Raw genomic sequence first — 18,065 nt, 5'->3', positions numbered from 1 at the left:
CACACTATGAGACCATCGTCACTGACCAGTGAAACCATTTTACAACAGCGACGTAGGATCTATAAATATTCAAAAGCGAACTGGGGTCAGCTGAAACAGGACTGTGCAAAAAATCTCGTCAGACACCATAAACAAAGCCAATAATGGTGCCATCATCGACGAAACGTGGGAAACATTGAAGAACGGTATCCAGCACAGCATGAAGAAAACATTCCATCCAGACTCTATAGTTTGCGCCCAAAACTACCATGGGTAAATAGATTATCAAGAAAATACTAAGACACAAACAACGGCTCTACAGACAGGCTCTAAAGAATAACACATGACAGAACGAGAAGTTAAACGTATTATACGTTAAGCAGAACACAACAGAATGAACTATTGTTTTACGTCCTGTCAAGAATTCTTCACTCATATTCAGACGTCACCAGTTGTAGGTGAAGTACCACAAATTTAGATCTATGCTTTAAGCACTTACAACCGTAGCAGTGAGGTTCTTTAACGTGTCAACGTCTGTCACGACATGAGACATTTGTTTTTAAGGTAATATCCGAGAAACCCATTATTTTCACTTCTAATACGTTTGGCGAAGGAGCAATCACTACCTAATAGTATGTTTACAACGTCTTAGGTTTGACGCAGCCTTGGCACGAGCAGGTCTCAAACTCACGACCTCCCGTTTACGAAGCGAACACTCAGCCACTTAGCTAGCGCGACCGGTTGGTTGGTTGTACATTGTTTGAATTCTCGCTCGTGAATCTTTCACTCATATGGAGACGACATCATTGGCATTTGAGTAGGGAGGGATCTTTATCGTGCCACATCTGCTGTGACCCGGGGCCTCCGTTTTTGCGGTCTAGAAGGACCACCCCACTTAGTCGCCTCTTACGTAAATCAAGGGGTACTGAGGACCTATTCTAAAACGGATCCCCACGAATACAGCTATGTTAACAACATGTTAGAAGAAGGCTTCAAGAATAATGACAGTAAACCTTTCTGACGTTGCATCAAGTTTAGAAACGGGATAACATGGGCGTTTCACTCCTAAAAGACCGCGGTGCACTAACTAGTGATAGCCTCCAGAAGATCAACATGGCAGTTTCAATCCATCTCTACAGAGGAGGACCCGTCAGAGGTTCTACCGGAAGTACCGATGTCATACATCAGCCACCCGCCCACAAACGTTATCATCGACGTTAATGGGATCAACAATCTCTTGCAAAACCTAAACAGCTAAAATATGTGGACCGGATTCGATTCCGAATAAGAATCTCTCCGGGCGCAGCGATGAACTCTCGCCCGGCCTCAGTGCAGTTTTCCAGTTGTCGCTCGATACCGGTACACTACCATTCAATTGGCTTAATGCTAATATCTCAAGTGTATAAAAAAGGGAGGTGAACACCTTACAGAGAGCTAACGACCCATCTCACTAACCTGTGTCCTGCCAATTATTAGAGCACATCATATGCTGCCACCTCATGAAACACCTAAAGGACGATGCCATACTCACCAACCTAAATCATGGGTTCAAATCTTGTTACTCGTGTGAATTTCAACTCCAAGTCACCATGGAAGACTTCGTAAGTGCATATGATAGCAACATCCAAGTAGACTGCCATATGAAATTTCTCCAAGGCATTTGACAGCGCGCCGCTCAAAAAGTTGTTACACAACCTAATATCATAAGGTTTAGACGGTCACATACATGGATGGTTGACACGGTTCCTCACAGTCGGAACAATACAGGTCACTTTAGAAGGCAAAAAACAACAACCCCAAGTTACCGGGGTTCCGCAGAGGACCATCCTCGGCCTCGTACTATTGTTGTACCACATAAATGACCTTTCAGTATATGTACACTCCCAGACACGACTGGTTGCAGACGAGTGTACGCTCTGCCTCCAAATTCAGTCTCAGCAAGACCACGTCATATTACACCTGGGAGGAAATGGGCCAACTCCTGGGACATCAAGTTTAATGCCAAAAAAATGCTATATCCTCAGTACCAGGGGAAACAGCCAATACTTTTATAATCTGGACAATACCATCATCCAGCAGGTCCCCTCAAACCCATACCCCGGAATTACAATCTCAGAGTACCTCAAGTGGGGAACCCATATCGGTAACATCACCAAGAAAGCCAATTGAACCCTAGGCTTTTTTGCGTAGGGACTTGCGTAGTTGCCCCGAACCAAGCAGACGCACCGCATACATGTCGCTCGTCAGACCAATCCTAGAATACGGCTCAGTTGTTTGGGACCCGTACTACATCACGCCGGATATAAACACCATTGAGCGAGTGTAACATCGCTCTGCCTGATTCATATTCGGATACTATACCACCCATCTTTTGTTACAACGTATTTGTTATTGATTATTTTGTAAGTGATATTTGACATGTAAACCTGGGGAGGCAAATCAGGCGGGCCCCCAGACGCTGAGCAAGTTTTTGTGCAAAATCTTTGATGCTCGGGTAGTGTTGAGGCGTCAGTCCAAATATTGCTGAGATTAGGGTATTGAAGACGTTAGTGTAAGTATTTACAATGCTTTTAGGGGGTATATCGTCTATAAGTAACTGTATTAATTCAAGAATCTATTTCTTAAACAGATATGTAATTTAAGTGCTTGTGGTACTAGGTCTTGTCTTCTTGGTCCATATTCAATGGGAATGCATCCTCTAGTTTTTAATTTTGTTTGTGTGTTTGTTTTTCATTTTGTTTCGTTGACTTTTATTGTGTGAAAGGTGAAGATAACGAATGGTTATCAATCTCATAACTCCTATAAGCAATACAAAATAGAGAGTTGGGCAAACACGGACCACTGGACATACCAGAGGTAGGTATATTTTTAAATTCCAATAAGAGAAAGTATTTGCTAAAACAAAATTGGAGAGGCAACTGTTTCCTCCGCATCTATGAAAACATTTTCCACCAGTATTGGATTATTATTTCCAGTAACACGAAGACAACTCAGTATCATGACTTGTACAATATACAGGTTCTTTAGATATTTGTTGAATGAAAAGTGAAGATAACGAACAGTGATCAATCTCATAACTCCTACAAGCAATACAAAATAGATAGTTGGGCAAACACGGACCCCTGCACACACCAGAGGTGGGATCAGGTGCCTAGGAGGAGTAAGCATCCCCTGTTGACCGGTCACACCCGCCGTGAGCCCCATATCCTGATCAGGTAAACGGAGTTATCCGCAGTCAAAATCAGTGTGCCAAGAACAGCTTAACAATCGGTATGAAACACGTCAGACAGCATTTGACCCAATGCGAGGTTGTATTGACGAACTAGCAGTCAAAATCAGTGTTGGGCAAACACGAGCCCCTGGATATACCAGAGGTGGGATCAGGTGCTTAGGATATATGATGTGCAGTGTCGTCAAAAGCGCTGTTAGCAGAAATGAACTAATTAAACTTAATTTTATAGATGGATTTAAGTATTCTGTTTTCCAAACACGACATTACTACATGTACATCCTATCGACAGTTGAAGCAAAATGCAGCTAGGTCTACAAAGACGTTATCAACAGTACTGTGACACCCAAAATGTGCTTTAAGTGATAAGAAAAGATAGTTTAACAAAGAAGTCAGAATTTTAAAACAAATAGAAAATTTCAATAATAACATAAAGATATTTTAACAAGGAAGTCAGCATTTTAAAGCAAGTAGAAAATTTCAATAGTAACATAAAAGATATTTTAACAAAGAAGTCAGAATTTTAAAACAAATAGAAAATTTCAATAATAACATAAAGATATTTTAACAAGGAAGTCAGCATTTTAAATCAAGTAGAAAATTTCAAGTAAGGAACAAGTGATAGAATGTCTCTTCAGGCGCTTTTAATCATGAGAAGTGCACAATAGTCCACATAACCAACTGCAAGTTAGACGATGCAAGACCAGACTACCCATGACCTGCAAGATCCTCCATAAAGACTTTACCGTACCTGTCAAAACTCACATCCCACCAGGAGACTCCATAAGGACTTTACCGTACCTGTCAAAACTCACATTCCACTAGGAGACTCCAGAACCTGGGGAATATACAGGTTACAGGAAATTCCATCACTCATGGATGTGCAAGTTTTTCTTCTTCCCATGAGCAATCAGACATTGGAACATGCTGTCATCAGACGTTCTAGGAGCACCATCAGATGAGCAGTTCCGCTCCACTGACCCCAAAGATAATCTCATGATTTCTGGGAATTTTCTTATACTTTAAACTGTAGATATTGATGAGTTTAGCTGCTACTATCATCCGCCTGGACATAATGTTCTATGAAGAACCAGGTCCAGTACTAGGATTTGGAAGTACAATGTAGAGAGGATTTCGTAAAAATGTGAAATTCGTGGTAAACATTATAATTTGTTTAGAAAATCTTTTTCTTAACTCCTGGACATCAAACAGCCAAGTTGCTTAAAGTCAGGGATTCTGGTACTAGGCTTTATATATTTGTGTAGCAAGTGAATATTCCATTATTATCTACATATGGTGTTTATATGTATGTCTCAACTGATTCGATACAGAGGAGCATGTTCTGCGTATGATCATTTTAAAGTCAGATCAAGACTGGCTACTGAAAATTAAGTTGGTGTTACATGGGTTTCAACAGTGAGTTTAAAGTCATCATTTCTAGTTGATTGCATATTCTTTAACGTTCCACTCGAGAATTTATCACTCATATGGAGACGTCACCATTGCCGGTGAAGGGCTGCAAAATTTAGGCCTATGTTCGGTGCTTACGGCCTTTGAGCAGGGAGGGATCTTTATCGTGCCACATTTGCTGTGACACTCGTAGGACCGCCCCATTTAGTCGCCTTTTACGACAAGCAAGGGGTACTGAGGACCTATTCTAACCCGTATCTCCACGAGAAGTCACTGGACAGATATTTAGTTCGTAAATAGATATGGTTTCGCTGTCCGCTAAAATTTTGTGAGCAGCGAAGGGAAGAAAACCCTTTATATACGAAATTCTTTTTCGTTATAGTTTTCATAGTATGCATATCCAAATATCCAATGCGGTCTGAAAAGTGCAATTTTTTACTTGGGGAGGAAGTGGAGGGAAGAATGAAAGGTGGACTTGCCAAATCACTGAAATTGAAACTACTTCTAGTCTAGTAGGCGCAGGTATGCTCCTTTATAAGGTCTTATCAATATGTCAAAGCTGCAGAGTTGGTCGAAGTATGGACTGTCGATTCATGACATAGGCTGATATTTATTTAGTGTCATTCAAAACATAATGCTAGCATTGGATGACTGAACTTCTGTCGTGAATTGTCAAAACACAGGCAGAAATTACATGTATGTTTCACTTTGTGAAAATCCGGATGCAGTTCAAGAGAAATCCCAATATGTAGTTATGATTGCGAAATAAGAGGGGGAAAAGGAAATAAGATGAGGGGATTAAACGTTTTTAAAAAGCACAAAACGGGTATTAATTAAAGCTCGCCTCATAGATTAAAGTTATACGGTAAATACCGCAATCTTTGGGTATTTTTGTAGGGATGGAAAAAAAAAAACCCGCGTGTTTTATATTTAGCTATATAATATACATTTAGCTAAAATGCAAATTATTCACTCAGTATGCATTATCCGAGTCGGATAGTGAACGCCCGTTCATGATCTCGTGTACGCGGAATTTCGAAAGTCAACAATAACGAGAAAGCGTGGATGGCCTGCAGGCTGTTGGCGGGACACATTCAATGATATAAGACAGTCAGACAGAAACAGGGTAGAGAGAACAACTTTGAGCAATGGAGAGAAAGTTAAATTTCATGTTTAACATGAATCGCTATTCAGTACGACTACATACTGTAAATCTCCCGTGGTGTTTCTAATGATATTTTTCTCGCGCGCTTGCGAACTTCCATCATAAACGTCATTCCTTCATGAATATGCATTAGAAAATCACCGTTTTCTTATTACATTGCGTAGACCAGTACCCCTTTAATACCCGTATATAGTTTGCGGAAATTGTGAAATCGTATTATTTTTCATAGTTTATCATACTGACAAAATTATGGACATAGAACAAAACACTGTTTAATACGGCACGTATACCTTTTAGATTAGTTTAATTGTAATGCTAATTACATAACTGATACTGAATTCGAAAAGTAGGGGGATACAAACATGGTTGTGACATCACTTTGAAAAGTTGAGGGCATGTGCCCCGGGTGCCACTTCTCCTACGTCACTGAGTACTTTAAATATCCCACGGCCCAGTCAGGACGATGTAACATGATGTTGAATGACGGGGTCTTTTACTTCTCAATGTAGATTCCCTTTTCCATGCGATTATTCAAGGTTTTCAGCTTTGAGGGGGTCATAGGTTTTTATGTCAATGGTGAGGTGTAAAGGTAAAATGTTTGAAAAAAATATCTAGGTATTAGAAGTCACAATTTTTCGGATATCATAGGCTGCACAGACAAACTTAGGACCTCTTTATGTATTTCAATAATATGGTTCTATATATGAAAATTTAAAACTTTAAAAAACACTGCTTATACTCTAAAACGCGACATTTGTTTCAAACCTTTTTTTTATGAAATTGGTCAATATAACTCCTTGGAAAAATACATGCCAGATTTGACAGAATCTGTAGTTTTCAGTATTGAAACATGGTATGGATATTTTAATTTGACTAATACATGTATAAAACGCTACACTCAATGAACTTATAGAGGATAACCCAACATCATGGGGCATCATATTCTTAATATCAGGTATTTACTACATAAAGAAATACATTACGTATGTATGAACGTAGAATATCTTAATTTTGAAAGTTGTACGTTGGGACGCGTGGGAATTTGCATGCATTCAACAGTATTTAGAGCACCCCACATGCTGTTCAGAAAATATATGCTATTAATGAATTCTTAAATGTCATAAAATACGTCTTTGAAATGGCATTTCATCAATTACTTAAAAATTTTGCGAAGAAATGGTATTGAGACAGACGTACAAGATGATTCACTATTTGTGCTGACCAAATATAGTATTGTGATAGTTCGTGGTTAATTAACATTCGTATATTAGTGTAAATTAGTTTACTGATACAGCACATGCATTCTGACATAAAATAATGCCACTGAGAGGTAATATACAAGAGTGTATATCTACATGTATATCTAACACCCCTACTCCTCTCCTTCAACCCCCTCCCCCGGTTACTCACAGTATAGTAATACCTTCGGTAATTTACCCAACAGTTTGTCTTAACCTGCATCAATCACAAACGAAATGTACAAAGCACTTCCTTCTTGATGAGAGTAATATTTAGACAAAATTGTATTTTTTTTTTAAATGTTGCAATTCAATACGTACCACAGGCCAGCTGCGGGCATCGTACACAGGGACTGATTTCCCGATCATCCCTGACCACTCAATGTGCATTCAGTGGACAGGCGGTACCTGCAGGGATCGTGGATATCCAACAAGCTGAAAGAGACATGTAGGGTATCGTGCTGATTTCACCTAGAATTCTGCGGCGCATACGTCCAGTTTGTAACCATACCAATTTACTGAGGAATAGATAGACTTTTATTGAAAGGGATCTTTTGGATTAAAAATGCTCTGACTACATTGAAAATATTTTTGTCAAAGTCTAAGCTTGCTATGTTGAATCTGTAAGCCTCTTATCAGAGATAAACGTGTGCATATCTTACTGGTATGTATGCATGTCATTTAAAGATTGAAGATGTGACGAATAAATAATCACTCCTTATTCATTTTACATAATACTTTTTCAAACCAGTGAAAGGATACGTAATCTGTTGTTAAAGAAATGGACAATGTATGCAAAATCTCAATCTCTTTCTTTCTCTTTCTCTCTCTCTCTCTCACGCACACACACACATTTTACAATGCAGAACATTTTTATTTTAGATGGATCTTATCGTAAGTGTCATAGAATTACATTTTAATGCCCCCCGCAATCGGAGAATTGGGGAATATAGTTTTAGGTCTGCCTGTTTGTGAGTAGAATTTAACCTTGGCCATAACTATTGAATGAATGGTGATATGACATTCATATTTCGCATTGCCAGTAAGTGAGAAAGTTTCCCAGTTTACTATCGGAAGGTCGGTGGTCTCTTCCCAGGTACATTGTATCTGAGTTCTCTCTTCCACCTATACAAACTGGGCGTCACCAGATGACTAAAAAATTATTGAGTGTGGCGGAAAACATCAATCAATCACTCATATTTCAAATCTGTATTTCTTTTGACAAGACCTTTCTTTTGGTACCAAAATATTTGACCTTGTGGCCATCAGCTTGGAGTTTAATTGCCATACTTTTGAGAGAGAAAATTAACCAAGGTCATCTCTTTTTAATGGCTAGTGATAGGGCTTTCATATTTCACATGTGTATTCATTTTGAAAAGACCTTTCTTTAGGTAACAAATTATATTACCTCATGACCTTGACCTTAGAGTTTGACCTACTTTTAAAAACTTTAATCTTGGCCAGCTCCCGAATAAAATGTATCGAATAGCCAGCCAAAAACTGAACATGTAGTTTGCAGAACAAGTATAGAGTAGCTTTAGTGTTAGCTTTTGGTGCATCTTCTGTTATCTTTAGCTGTCTTATGTAAATTTATTTCTTTTGTCCTGAGAAAGAGCAGGTAATCCTTAAAGGGCCAATTCAGAGAAACAAACCCTATTGGGCCGGATTGGGTTTTAGTCTTTACAAATTCTTTCTAGTTCCTGACTTTAGGCCAAACAAATGCACAAAGTTGTTTTTCACACATCGCAATGTCTCGATATTATAATTAAGAGAACTGAACCACAAGGAGTGTAGGTACTGTTTAAAAACCTTATTTAAACTCAGCCCGTTGCATTCAAACGTATGCGTACATTTATCATAGCAACGAAAACCTGTTCTTCAGTATTTCTCCAACAACAGAAGTCTTCGAGCCATGACAAAAAGGAACCACGGCATACAGTGACAGCGGTATAGCTTACTGAGCTACAGTAACCACTGCATACACTGACAGCGGTACAGCTTACTGAGCTACAGTAACCACGGCATACACTGACAGCGGTACAGCTTACTGAGCTACAGTAACCACTGCATGCACTGACATCGGTACAGCTTACTGAGCTACAGTAACCACGGCATACAGTGACATCGGTACAGCTTACTGAGCTACAGTAACCACGGCATACACTGACAGCGGTAAGGCTTACTGAGCTACAGTAACCACGGTATACACTGACAGCGGTATAGCTTACTGAGCTACAGTAACCACGGTATACAGTCACAGCGGTACAGCTTACTGAGCTACAGTAACCTCGGTATACAGTGACAGCGGTATAGCTTACTGAGCTACAGTAACCACTGCATACAGTGACAGTGGTATAGCTTACTGAGCTACAGTAACCACGGCATACACTGACAGCGGTACAGCTTACTGAGCTACAGTAACCTTGGTATACAGTGACAGCGGTATAGCTTACTGAGCTACAGTAACCACTGCATACAGTGACAGTGGTATAGCTTACTGAGCTACAGTAACCACTGCATACACTGACAGCGGTACAGCTTACTGAGCTACAGTAACCTCGGTATACACTGACAGCGGTACAGCTTACTGAGCTACAGTAACCACGGCATACACTGACAGCGGTATAGCTTACTGAGCTACAGTAACCACTGCATACACTGACAGCGGTATAACTTACTGAGCTACAGTAACCACTGCATGCACTGACATCGGTACAGCTTACTGAGCTACAGTAACGTCAGCATACACTGACAGCGGTATAGCTTACTGAGCTACAGTAACCACGGCATACAGTGACAGTGGTATAGCTTACTGAGCTACAGTAACCACTGCATACACTGACAGCGGTACAGCTTACTGAGCTACAATAACCACGGCATACACTGACAGTGGTATAACTTACTGGGCTACACTAATTTCAAGAACTGAGAATATAAATATGAACCAGATTGTCACAAGAACCCTGATGTTTTGTAGATTTTGTTGTGAATTTCGACCCCTGAGCATGGTTGTCCCTAAAATCCGTATTCTAATGAGTTCTTGAGATTGCAACATATCAAAATGTCATAATTTCATTTTGGGAAGGTCAAAATCGGTGCTTATTAAAATGGTAAAAACACTGTTCAGGTAAACCTTGAAGGTTATTTTCAGCATTGCAAATACACTGTACTTGTCATAGATTTCAGGTTCAAATTGTTAATGAAAAGCTCAAATATATATTCCGCAAAATTAATATTAATTGTGATAAAAACACCAATGAAAGTTGATACAAATTGTTCTTCCCGATGTCTTTACTTTTGTTACCCAGATTTGATATTGATCCTTTGACATGTAGCGGTCAACCGGATTCGATCGCCGGTGGCCAGTTAGCTCAGTTGGTAGAGCACCTGACTAGAGATCCAGGGGTCCCTGGTTCGAATCCCGCTATGGTCCGTTGCATTTTTTCCCTTCTTGTTACATTTGGTGCTGTGACCAGCCCCTGTTGAACTAGCAGGTGAAAATGCCTGCCAGGGGATTAAGATCCTGGGTTGATGTCTTTAGGTATGAAGACATTTAAGGAGGGAGGAATGTAGCGGTCAGCCGGATTCGATCGCCGGTGGCCAGTTAGCTCAGTTGGTAGAGCACCTGATTAGAGATTCAGGGGGCCCGGGTTCGAATTCCGGTCTGGTCCGTTGCATTTTCTCCCTTCCTGTTAGAGACGATTTAGTGCTCTATGTATACACGTGTACATGTATAATTCTTATATTTGATATTGTATCTACTTTGTGGATCCGACTCTTTGAGATATCGGATGTTGTTGGAATGTAGTTTTATAGACATAGGCGCCTGGGTCAATAATGTTGCACTATAACCCACATGTAAACAATGGAGGGAATTCGAACCACGAATAAATATTTCTCTCCGATCTATGGTGTCTCTTTTTACATTTTTTCATGTTTCAGGAGCTTAACTTACATGTGTCATCACCATGCACAGAATACTAATTTATCTACGTTTAAAAAAAATGTCTTATTGACAAGTGCAATGTCCTTGACCCAGGCGGCTATGGTTTTAGAGAGAGGGAGAGGACAAAGAGAAAAGTGGAAAGAAAAGGAGAGAAAAAAGAGAGAGATTTGATTTGATTTGAACATACAGTATTTCACAATTTGAATGTTAAGTTATAAAGTTTACATGATTGTTTAAAAATCTTTTAATTTTATTTTAACATAGAATAAAATAACAGTAAAGAACTCACCTTGAATCACGTGTTTCTCCCACCGCACACACTGAAATAGTTTTGGAAGAATTCAACAATGAAGTGTTCAATAAAAATAGTACAGACTTCGGCCTGTTATACGAGTATTGTTACAAAACAAAGCAACAACCTGCAGCAACACAGAATGAAAGCACAGTGTGAATTTGAATATACAATAGGAAAAGTATTCTAACACTTTCCCCATCTTCACAAGTCAAGGGTTATTGCGAGGTAACGAATCAATAACCCTTGACTTGTGAAGATGCCCTTTCCCACGAATCGACTATTTCTTATTTTTCACAAATTGCCTTTGTTATAGAGTAATATCTCCCCCATAGTAACCCATCCCCCCGAAAATCTGCTCTAGAGTAGGATTACCCTCGGGGAGAAATTATACTTTAGTGTAGACTTTCCCCGGGGGAAATCATACTTTAATGTAGATTTTCCTCGGGGGAAATCATACTTTAGTGTAGACTTTCCCCGGGGGAAATCATACTTTAATGTAGACTTTCCCCGGGGAAATCATACCGTAGAGACAATCTTCCCCATCTTTCTAATACCAGAGTAGGATTTCCCCATTCATAATGTAAATAACTGGGGATCCATAGGACGTCTGTACGTTTAATATCATTTTAAGAGAATTTAGTATAAAGGAGGATCCAGAGGGGTATCTACGACCTATGTTGAAAATTCAGTCTGTCAAGGTCACAACAGTCCTTCAGTTTGTAACGTTAAGTATGATTTTACTGTAGCATGATATATTGAACAGTTTTCACCATAGACCTACGTTTGGAGGGTATGGGGGTCGACTCTACGTCCTTGTTACTAGATCCATTGCATTCTCTATTCACCATTCCATAAGTCGTCTACCCCCAAATGACAGTACCCTTTAATTTCAATTCTATTGTTTATTTACAACTTTATTTTGATTAGTGAAGAATGATGAAAGTGCTCAATATATCACAGAGAGATATTAATGCACCCTTGAATTCATGTATTCTCATTATTTGTTCTTTTATTGAACATAGTAATTAATCGTCAATAGAATTAGTTATATCATTTATTCAATTATAGATTGCAATAATCAATTAATTGCTATGGCATCAATAATTCAGATAAAGATATCAAGTTATCAACTAGAGTTCTCAATGAATGATATTTTGAACTACCTTTAACAGTGGCGGATCCAGAAATTTCTGATAGGGAGGTCGCAGTAAAATGATGGATTGTGGTGGCTCTATTGAAGCCCCAAAGCGTGGCCGGGGGGGGGGGGGGGCTGAAGCTACTGAGTTATGACAAAATAAGAAGTATATTTCAGCGTTTTGGACGTGTTTCTATTTTCAAAAATATATCATATTTTGGAAATGAGACGCACAATCAACACACCGGTGCAGGATCCGCCACTGTTTAATAGAATTATATCGCTCATTAATTGCCGGGAGCAAAATTGAATTATTGAGTGCAATTATTCAATTGTTACTTTCATTAATTCAACTGAAGAGAGCAACGATTCAGATTTGGATATCTTTTGTTGAATTCAGGATATCTTTATTTCAATAGCTGTGTGTATAAATTCAATCATAGCGCGAAATAATGCAGCGAATGACTTCATACCTTGTACTCAATCAATTAATGCTTGATTATTTGAATACACGATTAAGTGAATTAATACGAGCAGCAGTTGGGTTTAGAAATAAATATTTTGAGTTTATATATATATTTTTCTTTCTTTCTTTTTTGGCACTCCAGAATACCATCCTCTTCTAGTTAATTATTTCATAAAACCAGTGGCGTAGCTACACGGTAGCACTGTATGCACGTGCTTACAATTATGTTCGTTAAATTTTATTACATATTACGAAAAATGTCCTCGGCTTCTGGGGGTGGCAGCGCCCCAGACCCCCTGCTTACAAATATTTCAAACCTACCTACACCACTGAAAACAGTAGACGATTGAAAACATCCCAATTTGATTGAAATATCATAACAGTGGAAGACCATTATATTAAACATTCAATCTGGCAAAATTCCTTCAATGCTGTGTAATGGACCTTATAGAGTCCAAAGCATGTGCCATAAATAAAAGAAGTTTTTAGAACACCACGACAGATTAGAAGGCGTGCTCGGTATATCAACATGACAAATGCAAGCTCTTAATATAATGAAAAGGGGAAAAAATTAGATTGATTAATATGTACAGCTAGTGTTTAATGCTAATTTATAAATATTGCATATATTGGTTCAATTTCTTTCCTCGTTGCTCAGCTAATTTTTCCTCTATATTGTATTTGGTAGTATACTATAAAATACAGTCCTTATAGATTATTGGAAAACTGACTCGGAAAGGGGGGGGGGTAAAGTCCACTCTAGGAGAATCTAGAGTAGAACCTCCCTTCCCCCTCCCCCGGAAAATGTGCTATAGAGTCCGCGGATCACTGAGAGTCACTCTTTACTTCAGAGTCTATTTCCAGAGAAAAATCCCTCTTAAGAGTCAATTTATTTTCCGGGGGAATTTAGAGGGGGGACTACTCTGTAAGACGACTAGGAAAAATAATCACAATCGAATTTTAAATAGGTATATTGCACCCCTCCCCCTTACTTTTTTTGAGAGCAGTAGTGAATAGTAAGAACGTAAGTTTGAACTAATAATTGAACCCCATTTAGTGAATGCCCCCCTCCCCCGAATTTAGTACATGTATTTTGAAGTTTCTAGATTTTATTTGTGATATACATGTAGCATAACAATGCTACGTGCCGGATAATACGGACAACACACCACACGCATGTTCTCTGTTGCACGTTATCCACACGGGTGTTAATATGGATTGAGGATAATGGGCTTTGTGGTTAAACAAATACGCGTTTCGTTACGAAAAGCAAAACAATGACGGATATTTACATGGATTTCACTAAAAGGAGAAAAGTTATGAAGTAAAATAAGATTTTCATCGTGTTAAGTATATCGTTAATTAAACCACTATAATGTATAATCTTGGTCTTAGATGTAATATAAAAATCTGAATACAATTATTTGAATGTTTTCTTACCCTTGTTTATGAAATTCGTCCATCTTTGTTCAAAATATTGGAAAATTCCAGTAGAATGATTTAAAAGACATGCAATATAGATTTCAATAGAACCTTTCTTAGGAGATAAAATTCTATTAAGTCAGGCTTGACCACAAATACAACACAAAAATTTCCCTTCAAAGGACATTTTAAAAGATTTACTTTGACCTCAAAGATTTAGATTCCTTACAGAGAGTTATTAGAGTATATCATTTAAATCATTGAATCGTTCTTAGTCAAGTTGAACTGAAGGCAAGTCATGTTAGTGCAATGAGTGCATCGTTAAAACAATACCATATGCAGAGAGAGAGAGAGAAAGAGAGACATTATTTTGAGTCGATTTATTCATTCTTTCTTCGTTTTATGTATCTACATTATTCGTTATTCTTTTTAGCTTCGGGAACGGTGAACAAAATTATGGCAGACGACATAAATTTTGGAAGAAGCTTGGTCCATTCTTGAAAAAGAAACACAAAAACGTTTGGTAAATTTTAGTTTCATTACTGATTTTTAAAAGACATTTATCGTGAATTATCAAAATGTTCTTCTGATTCAAGATTGAGGAATTGGTTCCGGATAAATAGGTCTGACATTTATCTGCGTGATTATAGACTTACGAGTTTGGGGTGGATGGGTGGGGTGAAACATGTTTCTAAAATATTTTTTGGATGGTAATCATCTGGTCCCAAAGTGCAGACTTAACATTTGAAAAACAAAAACTAAACTTTTATGCTATATCTCAGAAGTGGTGTAAATCAAATGTAGATCCTAAAACATTCTATACTAAGAACTTTCAGTAAATTTGATATCGCAAAAATTTTCTCAAATCAACAACGTCAAAACGTATATGACTTTTTAATACATTACACGACCATTCCTGACTATAAATTAAAGACTAGACTTTTTGATATCCTAAACAGTTGCTTCTTCAACAAAAAGTGAAAAAAGAAAATATTCATATCTAGTGATCTGTCATCCAAAAAATTACTTTGTTAAACACCACTCTGATTCCAAGCGCAAGTACTCTGAAGTCGAAATAAAGAATTTACTGGAGTTTCTCATTGACAATATCTTCGTAGTCTTTGGTGATCATGTCTTCCAACAATTTGTTGGAATTCCCATGAGCACGAATTGTTCTTCTTTGTAAGCTGACCTGTTTTTATATTTTTTGAAGCAGTGTTTATTTAAAAGCTTCTACATGAGAAGAAAAAAAAGATCTCTTTCTGTGGCCTTCAACTCGACATTTAGATATATCGATGACGTTTTATCTATTAACAATAATGATTTTCTGATGGGAGGGGGGCGGGGGGGGGGGGGGGGGCTTATCAACACCGCTTCCTTGTCTTGATATGTGGCGGGCATAACCCCATCTTTGGCATTTTTTAGAACTTGGCAATTTTTATCTGTTCTATTATGTACCGTCAAAGCATTGTCGTCATATTTATTGAATTGTGTTTTATTTGTGAGATTTGTGAATTTGTTTAAAACATCTCTTTGTATATATGTTATCCTAGGCAGCACTGTCATCATATTTAATGTATTGCTTTTTATTTGTAGGATTTGTTAATCTCTTTAACATATCCTTTTGTAAATATGTTGAAATACTCTTGTCATTTATTTCCTCAATAAATGGCCATTCTAATTCCTGACAAAGGTGTTACGATTCACTGTTATGATGGAGTGCCAAACGGAGCATCACCCTATCAGCTATACATAAAACAATTTTCATTCATATGTCGATTCGATACATGTATATTCCCGTAAACTCGAAATAAGACACCACAGAGTCTTACACATCTGCTTCGTACTTATATTTTTTATTGAAATTAAATACTAACGGCAAACTAATAACTCAATTTTATGACAAACGGGATGATTTCAGCTTCTTCATTGTCAACTTCCCATACATGTATTTATATAGCAATATTCCATTACATGTATCACCTGCATATCGTGTTTAAATCTCTCAACTTATTCGATACACAGGAGATTGTTCTACGTATGATAAGTTTTTAAATCGAGGCAGGCTACTGACAAAGAAGTTGATGTTACAGGGGTTTCAACAGTCCCGTTTAAAGTCAGCATTTTGCATCATGCTGTCTGACGTGTTTCATATCGAATGTTAGGCCGTTCTTGGCACACTGATTTTGATTACAGATTACTCCGTTTACGTGTTCAAGATATAGAGTTCACGGGTGGTGTGACCGGTCGACAGAGGATGCTTACTACTCCTAGGCACTTGATCCCACCCCTGGTATATCCAGGGGTCCGTGTTTGCCCAACTCTCTCATCCATATTTATACTCTTATTGCGTATTTGCCATTTAAATACCTGTAGGATTCCCCAGTACTAAGGACAAACCTATTACATTATACATGTATATGTCAATACATGTAGTCTAAACATTATTTTTTTAAATCGTGAAAATGGAATTGTCTTTTTATTTTTTCTGAGTATCAGATACAATGTATAAGGTTACATATTATGAGTGTATCAAATATTTGATATTATATACTACTACAGTCCAAAAGCTCTTATACTCGTATCTATTATTTTCTACAACCCCGACCACAAAACAAATATGGAAAGTGTTTACGCATCAATAAAATTCAACATAATTCAATGTACATGCACCTGAAAACATTGGTTAACCATAACAATTTGCAACTGGAATACATATCTTCTCCACTCAAACTGTTTGACGGTTATTTATCTTGTTTGGCCTTAAAGTTTTTCTTTCAAAACTTTGCAAACTTCACAACAGGTTTTCGTAAAAGGTACGATGCCTTTGTCAACAACTTTCACACAGAAAAAACATATAAGTTCTCTTTAGCAACCTTGACTTTTGAAACACAGGCATTGTATGCTGTATTCGGCGTGTTTGTTGCGAGTCCTATTCACAAACTAAACAGTGTCCAGATCGGAAACTTATTTCAAGCTCGGCACATTGTAATATTAAACAGATTTTACATGAAACATTTATAAAAACTAGAAGTGTGTTTCATTTTAAGAAAAAGAATCTAGATGAAAAACGTAATATGAAAAAAAAATGTTGTGAACGTGAGGGGTTCAAACCCGGTCGTTTTAACCAAAGAAAACATTTTTTCATATAAAAATCGCTGACCTTACCAACTAATCCACGCAGTATACTATAAATTACTAACGAAAATTGACGTACAGATCAAATCGTGTCCATGCCCCTTTAAAAATAATATGCCAGTCTATTATTGGAAACCGGTGTTTTCCCTTTAGATTTCTGAGTCGGCCGTTTCGTCAACAAAAGCGCTATACTTCTTTACAAAGAAAATGCTCTCGTGAAACAGAATTTCAAAGCGACAGTTTTTCAGTGGAAAACTCGAAGAACATGTTCATGCTAAATTTATTTTGTTTCACGGAGGCAGTTTTTCTGAAATTCGGGGATACTCCTTCATTTTAATGCTAAAAATCATATGAAATGCTTATTGCTTGATTTAAACTCAAATTAATTTGGCTAATTTTTGTCAATACACGTCTTTTAAACTTATTTTCAAAAATGTTTGAATCAAGACATAAGGTCCAATTGGTTTTATCATATATTTGAATAACTTAATTTTATCGATCTTTCATGCAACACCTTTAGGGAAATTAACACGAGACGTGCAACACCTTCTTTGAACGCCAGTGAGAGATACAGAGATCAGAATTCTTGTTATGTCAACAAGGCTCGTGTCATGTTTTTGTTTACATATGTTAAATATATGA

This window comes from Ostrea edulis, chromosome 2, assembly GCF_947568905.1.
Source record: "Ostrea edulis chromosome 2, xbOstEdul1.1, whole genome shotgun sequence".
NCBI lineage: Eukaryota > Metazoa > Mollusca > Bivalvia > Ostreida > Ostreidae > Ostrea > Ostrea edulis.
The sequence above is the reverse complement of the archived record's forward strand: the minus strand, read 5'-3'. Positions refer to the sequence as shown.